Consider the following 16,324-nt stretch of genomic DNA (forward strand, 5'->3'; position numbering starts at 1 on the left):
CATGCCTTGCGCGGGGTAAGTGGAGTTTGTTATCCTAAGTATTTAATTCAATTTAATGAGTAGATGTACGCAATAGTAATTTAAAAATTTAAAATAGGTAGTTTCTTTTATATGAATAATCGATTAATTTAAAGAGATCGCTTTAATTAGAATTGTAGCAAGCTTAAAGTATTTAACTTGGGTTAATGTGCTCATTTATGCATTTGTAGTTGAGAAAATTAGGATAAATAGGTTTCTTTCATGAGATTAGTCATTTATTAAAAAGGTCGCTTTATTAGGTTATAGCGAGTCAATTTAATAGTTAATTTTAATAATAACGAATTTAATAAGTTATGCGTTTTAGAAAGGAAAGATTTAAAGTCATTTGAGAAATAGAAATAAATTAATCATTTTCGCATTTTGGAAGAGAAAGGGTAAATTTTATTATTTAAAGGAAATTATTCTTTTTACTTGTAAAGTTGATATAGTACAAAGGATTGATTTTTGGAAATTTAAATTAATTTAAATACCTAACCCTTGTTAATAGTTCAAAATATAAAATGTTGGCTAAAGTAATATGGAGAAATTAAAATTAGAATTAAATAAGAAATAGAGGCATTTTAATATTAATTAGAAAATCGAATAAGATGTATTGAATAGTGGAAAGGAATGATTTCCATTCTTATTTTCTTTTATTTTAAAAATAAATGCCTAAATTCGAAATTGAAAATTAGGTCAAAAAAGGGGGTTCCTCATTTAACCTAGTTTTTGAAATATTTTTGGGGGTTCTTTCCTTTGGTCATTTTTTTTTGGAAAAAAAAAATGGTTTTGGAAGGGAGATTGGAGGTTTTGGAAAAAAAATGGAGATGGGGTAATTTTGGAGAAAATGGAGTTTTGCTTTGAGTTGCAGGTGGAGCTCTCCTTCAAGTCTTGCCCGGAATGCGTTGTGAGGTAGGGTTCCAACTTACCCTTTTATTTATTTGTTGGATCAAAAAAATTGGTGTTCAAATGTTCTCCATGAAATGCTGGAAAAAGTAATGATAATGCCCATGAATGTCTTTAAGATTTAGTTTCAAATTTGAAAGCTTGGTTGTTCTTGGATTCAAGATTTGTCATGGCTTCTTGGACATTTTGAAAGGAGAAAATCTTCCCCATTCTTTGCTTAAAACATTCAAAAAAAGAAGGGAGAAGCTATTAAAAACCCCTTTTGTTTGACTGTAAATACAAAAAAAAATGTGTATCAAAACTATTGTTTTCATGGCTACTTTGACCATGTTGTTCTCTTTTTTTTTTAAAAAAAAAATATTATCAAAAGGGGCGTTAGGGTTTGGCAGGCGGAGGAGCCGAGGCTCAACTCGCGCCGCCTTTTTTTTTTCTCCCCCCCGCCCTATCTTCTTCTCCCCGCGGGCTCGCAGATCTTCTGCGACCACATTGTGGTCCGCAGGGACCTACGTCCACAATGTGGGCTGCAGGGAGACCCGCGTCCACAATGTCGGCTGCAGGGAGACCCGGCTTGCAGGGCCTACATTCACACTGTGGGCCGCAGGAAACCTGCGACCACAATGTGGTTTCGCAGGGCCTGCGTCCACACTGTGGGCCGCAGGGACCTGCGCCATAGGCCAGGGTTCCCATAAAGAAAAAAAAATAAATTTGTTTTTAATTTTTTTTTTATATATTATTTTTAGAGAAAAAAAAATATAATATTAACATTTATACAATGAAAGAAAACAATAAATGCAATGGGATATGAATAAAAGAAGTTGTAATAAAGTTGTAGGAAATCTATTTTATATAAATTTAGATTTTAGTTGTTAAAAATATAAATAAAAAAAAAATAAAAAAAAATAAATAAAAAAAAATATATATATATATATATATATATATATATATAATGAAGATTGCATATTTCTTTTCATTTTGTAGATTAAATAGAAGTTATTGATCTTGGATTAGTAAACTTATATTAATGAACATTTAAATTTGGAACCCAGTTCTAAAAGGAAAGTAATTTTTGGAAATGAGGTTAAATAATGTTTTTATTTGATTATCTTTGAAATAAAACACTTTTGTTAACATTAGATAATATATTTTAATAAGAAGTTTTCTTTTTAGGAATAAGTATTGTCTTTCGATTTGAATGATTATGATCATCCGGGAATTTTAGAAATGAAAACTAAAGTATAGGAGTGTATGGTTTATGAATATAAATTATCTTCATATATTAAGATATCCGGCTTATTGGATCAATTGACGCGAGTTGAGTTGGGAGTAAGGTTACGTAATCACGTTGGGAAACTCCTTAGGTTCGTTTAGCCTTTCACTGTGCTATCTAGTTTTAGATAACTCCAAAATTATCTTAATGTTGTAACTAATCAGTAATACTCTTAAATATTATTAAAAAAAAAATATTTACACTCTATTTGAGTGTTTTTAACTTAAACCCTTAGGGGTTTCCTGGTAGGGCATTACAGAGCTTGCTTCAATCTATATAGTGCCTTTTTCAATCTGCAAGCCATATCTTTTTGATATGTCAACTGAAATCCATCTAGTTGCTCAATGCAAACTTCTTCTTCCAGCTCACCATTAAGAAAGGCTGATGTGACATCCATATGATAAAATTTGAAATCTTTGTAATCAACATAAGCAAAAAATAATCTAACAACTTCAATTCTAGCTATTGGAGCAAAAGTCTCCTCAAAATCAATACCTTCTATTTGAGAATAACCCTTACAAACAAGTCTTTCTTTATTATTAACAACTTCACCTTGTTCATTTAGTTATTTTGAAGTACCCATTTAGTTCCAATTACATTCTTATCCTTAGGTCTGGGAACAAGAATCCATGTATTATTCTTTTCAATATGATTCAATTCTTCTATTGCTTTAACCCAATTTTCATCGTTATAAGCTTTACTAACATCCTTAGGTTAAATCTTAGAGATCAAGCAATACTCTTCAACAATTGTTCTCCTAGTCATCACACCTTTATTCTTATCACTTATGATCTGATTCTCTGAATGATTTAACCTTACATACCTGGGAGTGTTAGGGTTTTCATGATTCTCAGATGCTTGACCTCTTTCTTCTAGACTAGCACTTGCACCTTCTTCATTCTCAGGCTTTTGCAGAGCAATCTGCACTGGATTTTGAGTCCGCACTTGATTTCCTTTATCTACATTGATATCCTGATCATCTAAATCATATCCATAAGATATGATTTTCTTCTCATTCCCTTCATCAACCTTCACATTATCACTTTCAACTATCTTCCTTAATCTTTTGTTATAACACCGGTAGGCCTTTCTCTTAGTAGAATAATCAAGAAAGATTCTTTCATCACTTCTAGCATCAAATATTCCTAGATCTTCATCTCTTCTGATATAGCATTTACTACCAAAAATTCTAAAACATCTAACTGTAGGAGCATGACTAAATCATAACTCATAAGGAGTCTTACTGATATCACCTTTGATATGCACCTGGCTAAATGTATACACTAAAGTACTCATAGCTTCTCTCCAATAGATGTGGAAAATTTTCTTCAATTATCATGGTTCTAGCAGCTTCCTGAATTGTCTCGTTCTTCCTCTTTACAACACCATTCTGTTGAGGGGTTTGTGGAGCATATATGTTGGGTGAATGTTTTATCACCAACGTACCAATGAAAAAATATGTATTTCACACACAACTATGTTAAGACAAATTTTTTCCTCTCATCAAGGGGAGATTCCCTAATGGAATTTGGGTATTTCAACAACTTTTAAAATAAAATCCGAGGTTAAGCTTAGGGCATGTAATTCTCTTTTTTCAGAATTAATGTATCTCCCTTCACTTGATGATATTTCTTACAACTAACAAAACTAACAACTAATAGAGCTTCTTTACAATGATTTTTAATATCTCAACAATCATGTAAGCTCAAAGTCTTACATGAGTGTAACTTTAATCACCACAATTATAACTATGCTCACAACTCATAGCTCAAATTCTCCAAGATGTGATTAGTTTTCCTAAAAAACTAAGAGAAACTAAGTTACTAATATCAATACAAAGCTTACTATATAATCACTTAACTATCAAAAGATTTCTGAAATATGCAAATAGCACAAAGTCTACTTATCACAATTGGAAATTTCTCTTATTCACATAAACAATATCACCAATAAGATTCGATTATTTAATAAATGATTATGAGAATTGAACATAAGAACAATTTATTCATAAACACAATCTTTAGTCCAACGCAATGTTTGGAAACTAGTGGATTGCTATCTTTATTTCCTTGAATCAAACTGTACATCAAAAATCTCAAAGTCTTTGTTGAGGCAAAATTTTGGCAGAGTCTTGCTTAGCATAATAAAAGATAGATATTACAAAAAGAGGTCCTCCTTATATAGGAAAATAAGTTGAGAAAAAACGCGGGCACAATTGACTGATTTAACTACATAGTCCCACTTGACTACAAATACTGCATAAAATAAAAATGCAACTGCAAGAAAATTTGCAGTAACTAGGAATGCAACTACATGAAAAGACTGTCAATGGGGACACTTTATTCTTCTTGCTCCTCCTTGTTGATTTTATTGAATTCTTTGAACTGAGCCAAAACATATTCCATCTTGAATTTTTCTGACATTATGGTAGAGCTAGTGATAGCGTGAACCCTGGAAACTGCATCTCCAACTTTCACGTACTTCTTTCTTCCATCCTTCAACATTGATGCAAGAACTTCAAAAGTAACCCGTATCTCAAGCAGTTTATCAAATGCATTCAATGAGAAGTCTTGTTATGCCTAGTGAGTAATTAGGGAAATAAATTCTTGTATGATGTTCTCACTGGATATTAGTTTCTGACCTTCATCATACAAGCAACAAGGAATCTTAGCTATCCTTGTCGAGATCTGGTCATTCTCATTATCACATTCTTTTTTTCCTTGATCTATTTCTATGATTATTGACCTTATTATTTTACCGTTATGAGATAATAACGACAAAATTTGGATGTATTTCTCTTGTGTTGTTATTACCTTATTTTCTACAAGAACATTAATCCTGAAATCTTCCATTTTTCCCCAAAGAGTCATACTCTTTTCAATGTCTTCCATTTCTTTTGTCAAAGCAATTTTAATACCTTGCATTTGACTTTGAACAATTTCAAAATCCATCAATAACTTAACCATTGAATCCAGAAGAAGAGATCCCTCTAATTTCAAAGACTCAATCCATTCGTCCACTACTCGACCCTTGACGCCCACTTGTTCCACCTTTTTGAGATCTTCAATATCAATTGATGAAACAATCGGCTCAACTTCCTGGGAAGATTGTGTGAGTTTGAGAAGCACACTGGTTAGGTGATCACACTTTTGTTCCACTTAATCTTTTCATCCCTTTCTTGATCAAACCTACGCATGAGAGAATTGAAAGCAGTTTGAGAGTCTTTCTTGACACTCTCATGTGTTTCTACACCAAGCTCTACAATCTGTATAGTATAATTTGCAGTTTGAATATTGTCATTGTCTTTATCTGAGGATGGAACCATGACCTCAACATATTTACTTTTACTTACTGGGTCAACCAAGATTCTAGACACAGTCTTAGGCTTCTTGGTGACTTTTTGCTTGATGGGCTCTAGTTGACCAAAATCAAAATCATTTGGTGAGATTACCCGCTTCTTTCTTTTGGGCGCCACAATGTCCAACCATAGAGGAAGAGCTACTTTTTTTGTTGGAGTTGTGGTATCAGTTTGAGTAGTCATCAGAATTTGAGACACATTCTGACTTGATGACACAACAACAGAAGATAGAATTACTTACACTATGGTTGTGGTCAGAGATGGTGGTTCTATTGATGAAGCAACAACAATCATTATTGGTGCCTCCCCTAAAACAACTATGGTTACAACTATTGATGGTGTTTTGGTAGTGACAATGGTACTTACAATTGGTGGAGCTTCAACCATGATAGTTATACAAGGTAGGGCCACTGACTGCTTCTCTACAACTATTTGTTCCAAAGATTTAGTGAAATCCAGAATTGAAGATTCAATAATGGATGCAGGAACATCATCAAAACTCGGGAGACTAGACAATGTAACATATTCCTAATCACCCTCCCCTTGTGGTAATTCTATATTCAACCCCTCATCATCATATTCTTCTATCTCTTGATCTGAATCTGATTCAATAGAATGAATGACAATCTGATTCAATAGAATGAATGACAACTTGTGTAGGAGTTGATACCTATGAAGTAGTGGGGGTAGTAATTTCTCCTTGTTGAGTTGATTCTTCTACTTCTTGCATTTCCTCTTCATGAGGAATCTCTCCTTCTTCTTGTTCTTTTTCTGGTTCATTTGCAACTGGCTGTTCAAAATCCTTAGATGTTGCTTGTGGAGTTGATGATGATTCACCTTTCTTTGAACCTTTGACCGTGAATTTGAACTTCGGTCCTTTTCCCTTAGATTTTAGTGAAGGGATTGGCGATAGGTGTTGACTCTAAATTTTGCTTTGGGGACGAACAACCTTATGGGAAATTCAGTGTTGGGGGACCGACTCATGCAAAGAAACACTGAATGACCTCTAGAGTTGAGAAGCCCGCTCTTCCTTGAGTTTTGAGGAAAGGGAGAGGAAACAAATACTTTTTAAGAAAATGAGATGCTAAATACTTAGGCGATGTGCCATATCATTAATAGGAAATGAACCAACAAAAATAAGAGAATATTTGCAACTTCTGTAAGCATCTGAACCAAAGACGTAATCAAAACTACAACCAAATTTGCCTGAAAACATAAGGGACACATTCATCACGCATTCACTAGATAACAAGTATGGAAAAACATAGTTTAATCAGTGAAGTCTTAGACAAATATTCCCAAAGTTTGTCAGAATTTTCAACAACAATAGCACAGAAAACACTATAAACAGTAAGCCAAGAAAGACATCATAAATGCCACAGGCATAATCTGAATAATCTTCTTATAGCAAATCCCAAATAGTTTTTAAAGGCTGGAAATGAAAGAAAATTCCTACTTAGAAAATTACACCATTCTTCTCCTTCTCTAAAAAAATCCTCTCTTTTGTGACAGAGAAATCCCCCCTTAAATACGCCATTGCTTCTAAAAATAGCTCTCCTAAAAATCCAAAACTGGCACAACCTCCTTGGAATAGAAAAACATGGCGTGTCACAATAGAGGCCGCACCTAGCAAAACAAACCCTACAACTCAAACTTTTCCTTTAACGGTCGGGAGGTTACCAAGAACTGAATTGATTTTGTCAGAAGAGAAAGGACTGCGGAAAAGGGGACCGCTGTGAGGAAACCACTTGCAAACTGCGTAAACGAGTGGGCCCGCCCAAAATAACAGTAAATGAGCATTGCCATTTGTCACCCCTGCGCTGCTTCAAAAATAGGACACCAAAGAAGAACCGAGGGAACAACGCTGGGCCACCAAGTGTCATGCACGCTCATCCTTGCTGGCTAAAGAAAAAAAACAACAATCACAACTGGGCCCGCCAAGAACTTACATCGGGGAAAATAAAGGTGAACATTTCCTGGCGACTATCAGGGGTGTTTCTACCTGCGGAATAGAAGAACCCAAAATTACTGGTTCGAAGACAAAACTTCAACCTAGAACGGAGTGAAAAAGATCAAAAACCTTCTTCAAGGGCAGCCATTCATCCTCTGAGAGCGTAACTTGCGCTTCCAACTCTTGGAAATATTGCTCCAGACAAATTACTTCATCCAGGGGTAGAGGTACAGGTTCATCTTGGACCTCGTTCAAGAGAGCGGAGAGCTAGGCTAGAGGATGCAAAAGACCTTCCACTTCATTCACTGAAATAGGGCTTCCCAACCATTGCAAAAAAACTCTATCCTGTTATAAAATCTTGATCTGCTGCAATACTTGCTCAATCCGTAGCACAGAACCATTTGCAGAGAAAGGAGAAGGTAAGCCTAGAGAAACAAATTTCTTGACACACTGCTTAATGTCTAGTATTGAAAATTGCAAAGGCACCAGAGTAGCTGACACTTGCATAATTATCCTGTGGCGAATGAAGACATTAGTCCTTTTGATCAATTGTCGGCGATCTGCAATCCCTTTCTCCCTAAGCTCCTCCTCTAGAGCGGAATAAAGCAATTGAATAAGAGTCTGGGCTATTGAGAATTTCATACCGATGATAAGCATAGAATTATTTATAAGGTGCCCAACCTCAGCATAGAGGGATTGTGCATCACTGAGAAATCTTAACACCAGCTGCAAAGATGGGCAGAACTGCTTTACCTTTTCCCAATGAGAAACATACAACTCCATCAGCATGGTGGAAAAGTCTGGGGCAATCGGCTAAGGGGGTGGGATGCTCATCAATTGAGATATCTCATTATCTTTCCCAACTGTTTCCTGTTGGAGCTGCTGGATTTTGTTTTGCTTAATAGCCACCTGATTTTCCAAAGCTAAGATTTTTGCTTCTCCGGTCCTGACGGTCTGTTGCAACTGCAATGTATGATTCTGCTCCTGCTGCAGAAGAGTTTCCAATTTTGAAACATGTTTACTGGATTGCTCGAGACTTGCTTCTTTTGCTTTCAGTTCGGCTTCGAAAGTCATCCTCTCATCTGTTTGTGACACCTGGGCTTCACTCAGTTGATGGGCATAACCTTCTTTGAGAAGGATTTCTTCACGCAATTGCATCTGAACCTAGGTGACATCCCTGGAAGCGGCCTTTAGTCGTTGTATCTCAGAATCTTTATCTTGTGCTTCCTTCAGGGCTACATTTCTTGTCACTTCCTGACCTTTTAGCTGGGAACCAACACTGTTGAGGGCTGACTGCAACTTTCCTTTTTCTGTGTTTGCTTGAGCTAGCAGGCTTTGTAGATGATTGATCTCTGATACCCGAGCTTTATCTTCCTTCCTTTGCTGGGAAAGAGAATCGCGAAGACTAGCATTTTCCGCTTGGAGCTTTTCTAAACGATGACTTTTCTTAATAAAGTCCATGGACACTACTTTATAAGTTTCTTCCATCATCCCAACCTTGTCAGATGCCGTGGCGCTTTGGAGACTAACGCCCATTGCTTGTAACTCATAATCATTGGGCCTCATCTGGAATTCTGGCTTGTCAACCTTGGGAACTAGATTTGCAAATTAAAGGCAATCTTTTTGCTCGCTGAAATGGGTCTGCAGGTGAGGACGAGTGTGATGAGCACCTTCCTTCTCCTTCCTCTTATTTGCCTTATTCAAACCAATGGTTCAATCATAAACAACCTGCTGCTGGAAACTATCCGGGTGATTGATGGCTTGACCTGCGAAAACTGCATCAAGAGGGACAACGAAAGGGAAATGCGAAAAAGGGGCAGCGAAGGAGGATTGGACTGGATGAGTCACCGCCAGTGGGGAAAATAATGGGACAAAAGGGGAACTCACTAATGGGAAGGAACCGACGGACACCGTAGCCATACTCTGGGGGGAAAACTCTTCGAAACCTAGCTTGCGCGACACAAGGACTGCTTCTAATGTGGGCGACTGAAAAGTTGTAGGTATGGGGATTCTGATCAGGAGAGGAGCGGAAGTTTGTGCGAGCACATCTTGGGGATTAATTGTCATGCCCGCAGGGGCCAATGTAAGGGCAGTAGGGACTGAGGTTTGCATGATAGGCATGAGAGCAGCTGCAAGAACATCCGAAGAATGGGAAGTAGGGAAAAAGGGACGTACCTGATTGACCAAAGGCTACAACGACTGAAGATCTATTGATGCTGCCATTGATGTATTAGGTGTAATCTCTTCTGACCCAATGAGATATGACTTCTTCTTTGGGGGGCCCTCAGAGGACTGCTTCTTAGACTGCCTCTTACTAGACTACGAACGAGGTCTGTGAGTTGCACTGTCTAGAGAAGGAGGGATTTCTGGCTCTGGCTCCTGCCCTTCGGTACTTATAATCCCAACTTCCTGCTGAGCAGTCATCTCGAGAGATGAGTCCCCGCACTAGGAACTGTCACCTGTCTCATTGTCAGATTTATTTACTTTACTCCATTCCTGCTCGAAACGCTTGTCCAGGTGTGCATTTCCAAGGCTAGTTTTAAGCTGATTCACTTCCTGACGATAGACCCAAAAATTTTCCCTTTTCTTTTTGGGCTAGGATAAAGCTTTCATGCTTTCTAGCAATGCCCAAGGAATTGGCTTCGTGGGGTTGACTCTTTGCACTGGGGAATAAAATTTTAACCATGAGGGGTGATCCAAAATAGGAAAATCATCGAGACCCACATATTTTCTCGGGTCATCAACCCAAGGGTTGGTACGTTCCACCCATGAGTTTCGAGGCTCATGCTTCATAGTGTTTTTCCTTTTGCTCAAGCAGCCATCAGGGTCGTAACTCCATAGGTCATTAATTACTACGAAATCTAGCTACACCAGCTTTGAAGTCAAGGTTTCCTCAGCTACCTTTCTTCTTACTAAAGTAATTGGGCCAATGACCTTATTATCCTCTATGATGGAAGTATCATGCTTCCCAGCTCCAATTACTTGCTCGACCCTTACTAGCTGCTTTGCCATTTTCAGAACTAGGGTTCTGTCAGTCACATGAGTAGGTAGGCGGAAAGGCTCTTTAGAGAAACCATGCACGTGGATGAAAGAGAAATCTAGGCCCACAAACGAGTCGCAAGGAGAGCGTTCATTCTGCATCCAGTTCATTTGGACCTGTGAGAAATGGGCGAGAGGCTCATTCAGAATCACTCCAAAATCCTTGAGTACAGGAGCCAAGAACAAGTCAAAAAACTGATAGGAGTCATAAGAGGCCAACAACAGAGGCATCCAACAAGATACCGACAATACACTTCTCGTCTCATCGAAAGTGGACAAGCGCATGAACTATGCGGAAAAGGCTTCATTCTGATGTAGAAGCATGTGCACCAATACTAAAGAGAACTTGAAACGTCACAGCTGTTAGAATTCGGATAACTGCTTGACCATGGCCTTAGCAATAGTCGCGGAGAAGTCGAAGTGAAAAGGTTCCCTTTGCTTCCTGCATTTGAAAAGAAAGCCCATCATGGAAGTTGTGATATTCCTGTTGCTATCATGACCACACAACCAAGCCAGGGTAGATAAAATATCTCTAAGGTCCTCTTGTTTCAGATCGCTATATGACAAAGGGAATTTTGGAGGCCCTGCTGATAAACTCCGGTTGAGGGTATTTTGACAGAAAGTTAATGCGTCTCTCCTAGTGCTCCAGAATTCCTCCATGGATCTCTCTGAGAAAACCTCACTATTCTTCAAGATTGGGGAGCAGAGCATTTCCCTAATGGCCTCTAGAGATATGATCAGTTTCAAGTGTGAGCCGCTGACAGAAAATGAGGTAGGATCAAAAGCCTCTGCACAGGCAACTACAAGTTTATGATAGTAGGGAACTGTAGGGACCAAAGATTGGGGAGCTCCACTCTTCCAGAAATGCACCACGATGGAATGATGATCATTTCTGTGATGCAACATCCTTGAACAGGTGACCTCTCTGAGGTTTTTGGGCTGCTTTCGGATCTCAGGCTCGTAGATGTTTTCTAAGGAATCCAGAACAACCAATGGGTTCCGGGTCATTACTTTCTTTTTGGCCTTTGTCTTTGGATAATCCTTCTTTGGTGGGATGGCATGAGAAGAGTAAGATAGTTCCTCGAAAATATCAACCCAGAAACCCCTAGGAGCGGCTTTCATGGATGAAGCCTCTGAATCCATCAAGGCGACAATCGACCTTTTCTGGACTGCTATCAGATTGGAGATTGAGAATGGAAACCTACGCGTCGTCTTCTGGCCTAACTCCATGGAAACAAAATGAACAGATTGATGACTGGGAGAAACTTTGAGCTTTTAAATGCATGACATGCCTTGTTTTTCATGAAAGCTAAGGCTCGGCGGACACGCGCGCCAACTAAAATGCCGTTTTGATCAGCTTCCATGAATGAGGTGAGCCATCATTCCCACTTTCCCAAAAACTACTTGATTGTGATGGCATTCCTTAGAAAAAGTACCTTGGGCCAAATCTTTCTTTAATCGAGGAGATCAGCTAGGGATAATGGCCGCGTGAGCCAAAATAGGCTGGCAAAGCTGGCTCATTTAAGGGGGGGGCGTACCTGAAAGTACATATGGCTCTTTGTTTCCATCCATTCTTTTTTGAAGTGACTGACTAGACGTCAATATGTTGGAAATAATCCCATTTGCATGACGCGGATTAATAGAGGTGTGACAGAGACATTAAAATGGGGCAAGGGTGAGCTCAAGTTGCCGATTGCTTATTTGCCAAGATTTTTGCTATAAATATGTCTTTTCAGATATTTTTTCATCACAATGCGAGCTATAACGACAGAGTTTCTGAAGAAATGGATACTCCAATTCGGCTCATCAGCAGAAGGGCGCAAGTCTCTTTCCAAGGGAATATATCAGACCGGAGATTGCAAGGGATGACGAGAAGGAAAAATCCATTAATAATTGCTACCATCAAATGGGTACTTGGGGAAGATTTCATTGGCAATCCAGACTGATACCGGGTGAATACAGATATCTGCTCGCGCTTTGTGGCTTCTCTGCTGGATTGCGGCCAATCTGGGCTACTGACAATGCAGTTGACGTAAGCCCTCTTTCCTTTAGACTATCTGGGGGGCCTTGAAGATGTAGTTGTGTATCATGTACCTTTTCTCAGACTCCCTGTGGCATCTGACTTAGAGCGCTTCATCTTTTAGAATGAAGAAGTGAGGTGGCGTCCACTTATTAATGACTTGAAAACCATGTCACTGTCCTCCCACAGGTACCGTGCTGAGCTATTTGCTGAGTTTCTTCTGCGAGTGCATATGATGGTCCCTATTCCAGAAGGCATGGAATGGTATACTAGTTTCAGGGACTATATCTTCCCAAGAGTCCTATTTCCTGATCAGCCTCCTAACCTGGTGGTTATATTCATGCATGGGGAGCCTAGAGTTCTTCTGGTTTGGAATGGCTAGGAGAAGAAGGGGACTCCGATACTAAGGAGGAGGATACTGAGACTAGCCTCTGAGTCCTTAGCAAAGCGTGACTTGTGCTGAAACTGATAGATGTAAACAAGATAGAAGCCGAGGGCCCACACATTTTGTAATAGTATGAGAAAAACTTAATATAATGATTTTCTTTTTCTTTATCTAGTCTCTCTTTCTTTTTGGTTGCTAAGTTGAAAATAATTAAAATAAATACACACCACACATATGCACATAATATACACTATTTGCATGAAGGGAAAGGACCCTTAATAATAAGGCTTAAGATGAAAACCGTTAATTGGGATGGAGAGGGAGTCTCCATTCATGTCCTCTAACTCAAAGGCGTTGAAACTTTTACATCTTATGATGCGAAAAGGACCCTCCCATAGGCAGTCAAACTTGGTGTGTTGACCTGGCTTTGCCATTCTCTCATTGTACTTTAGAACAAGGTCTCTGAGGGTGAATATAACATCAGAGCTCTTTTTACTATCAAACCATCTTTTTATGACCTTTTGCCTATCCTAGAGAGCTGTGAAGGTGGCTTCCCTCACTTCCTTTAACTCCATAATCTCTGCTAGCCTTACAGCCATCGGGCCATTTTCGGTGATATCCATAGATTTTAGCAACTGTAACACCGAGATTTCCAGTGACAGAGGAAAAAACGCATCTTTCTTGTATACCAGCTTGTACGGGGAACTCTTGAGAATCTGCTTGGGTGTTATGCGGTCGACCCATAATGCACTCCTCAGGTGATGGTGCCACTCCCTCTTATATTCCATGCCTATCCTCTTGATAAGTCAGATCAGGTTCTTGTTAGTAGATCCCACCAGACTGTTCCCTTGGGGGTAATAGTTAGAGGAGGTTTTGAGATAAATACCTCTGCTAAGAGTGAACTGTGTGATCCATGAGCCAGTGAATGCACGAGCATTATCAGATATAACAGTTTTTGGGGGACCGTATCGACAAGTCAATTCTTCCAGGAAAGATAGCACCTCATTTTTAGATGAATTCCGCAGGGGAACAACTTCAGACCATCTGGTGAAATAGTCTGTGGCGGTCAGGATCCATTTATGTCCAGTTGAGCTTGGGGGATTGATCATTCCGACAAAATTGAGTCCCCATTGAGCAAAAGGTTCTTCAACTAACACAGGCCTGAACGACATGGCCGCTTTCTTACCCCTCCCCATGTAATATTGGCATTCTTTACATCCTCTTACTAGAGTGTGTACATCTTTGAACATGGATGGCCAAAAGTATCCAGCTTGAGTAATTTTGATCGCAGTTGTTGGGGCAGAGAAATGACCTCCCAAGGGGCCGTAGTGAAATTCTTGGAGAATTTTATCAGCTTGGCCTTGATCTACACATTGGAGTAGGACTCCATCGAAATTCCTTTTGAAAAGAATTTCATTTATGAGGCGAAAACCGTTGTTTTGGAGTCAGTAGAATCTCCTCTTGGCTGAAGGGAGATTTTCGGGAAAGGTCCCTGTCTTCATGAAATTTTTCTTTTTGTCAATCCAATTTCCATTGGGGGTGTTGGGCATAAACATAACCGTCTCTTCTGGGATGGTTTCATAGGATTCACCATCCTTTGTTGCCGGGAATAATCATTATATTACCATCCTTTGTTGTCATTATGTTATGTTGTTATATTATGTTTATGTTGTCGTTGGTAATAATGAGTTACGACAGTCAGTTAGTTAGCTGACGGGTAGGTTGTTGGAGTTGCGACGGTTGTGTCGTGCCCCTTCGGGTATTATATATTGTGTACCTTTTCTTCGAAGTAGGATCAGGTTAGTCATGTCAGATGTAATGTTATAAGCACTTATTGTACATGGACTGTGGAATTAATATAGAGGTTGGTTATTTAATATATTTCCATTATGTTCTATGCATTTACTTTCTGCATTTAACTGTTTACCCGAGAGGGTAAACATTTGGCGCCACTACCTAGACATACTCAGGAACGGAAGACACAGATAGCGCACAGACACAATGGGCCTACCCGTTGGTGAAGTAAACCCAGAGGCCGACGACACGCGGACAAAACTTTACATAGGAGAAGACACGACAATGCGATAATTTTCAATTTTGCTCCAGGTAGCCATTCAGACATACGTTCGACGAGAAGCGGCGGAGGCAGAAATCCCACCAAGTGATGTGTGGATAGCGCTGGAGGTTAGCCCGACAGTAAACCAGTTGATGAACCACCTCCCCCGGTTGCTTGCATAGGCATCGCTGACACAACAGGCCTGTCTGGAGGAGATTGCCCAGGAAGAGCGGCGACAACACATTCTGCAACGCTATGAAGAGAATAGCCGACGGGAAATGAAACGAGATGGTGCCAGGCTAGGAGAAAATTGAACCTTGTAATAATCCCGACACACTGCTGATATAAATTGTGGCCGAAAGGTAAAATAAAAATAAAAATAATAAAAGTTTTTTTGTGTACATGGCATGTGGTTACTGTGTATGGAAGTGACTTATGCCCAATAGACTAAATAAGGACAAAAATAAAAAGATACAGAGTGATGAATGGGAAGTGGCACAAACCGCATTGAATCTCAGACAACAGATAGAAGGAAGGCGTAGGCTAAGGTAGCTTGCCGAGGGATGAATGGCCGAGGGGTTGCCCAAAGGGAACCCAGGAGGTGTCACGGAGGTTGCGGAGGCAGAGATAGACGGAGAGAACTACACTGTCTACATTGTTGTAGGGCTGCCAGAAGGAGTCATAGAGGGTGCCGAAGAAGAACTCTACAGTTCGCCAGAATACCACCGTAGGGTAAGAAAGCACGAAGAGTTGGTGGAACAAACAAGGCGAAGTCTAAACCTGATCGACACTACCAGAGACTTGCTAAAGAATTTGTCCATTTCAGAGGACAACTGGAGGGAGACAACCAACTGAAGGGAGACAACGGAAGGTGACGGTACGACCGAAGGTGCCGAGGGAGCACAAGGGTATCGTACGGGAGGCAATTTGTTTGGTTCGGTGTCAGAAACTTTTTCCAGAGGACCCACGAGTGGAGGTTCAGTTGTAGGAGGCGGAGGATCACCAGGTATAAGCACACAAGGAATTAGAGGAGCGAGACCCAGCGGTGGGATGGCGAGTAAATTTTTTTGCCAAAGTTCATAGGGGAGGGCAAGGAAGACCCCTTACGACACTGCCGTACATGTGAAACCATTTGGTCCACCAATGGAGTAACAGACCAGGATGACTGGGTACAATAGTTCCCAGCCACGTTACAAGGAGTTGCCATAGATTGGTACTTCGATGTGGACAAGCAAAAAGTGGCCACGTGGGCCAATCTACAGAAGGAATTCACGGGGGAGTTTTGGTTGTTCCGTGATGACAATGAAATTGTAACGGAGATATA

This window comes from Cryptomeria japonica, chromosome 1, assembly GCF_030272615.1.
Source record: "Cryptomeria japonica chromosome 1, Sugi_1.0, whole genome shotgun sequence".
NCBI lineage: Eukaryota > Viridiplantae > Streptophyta > Pinopsida > Cupressales > Cupressaceae > Cryptomeria > Cryptomeria japonica.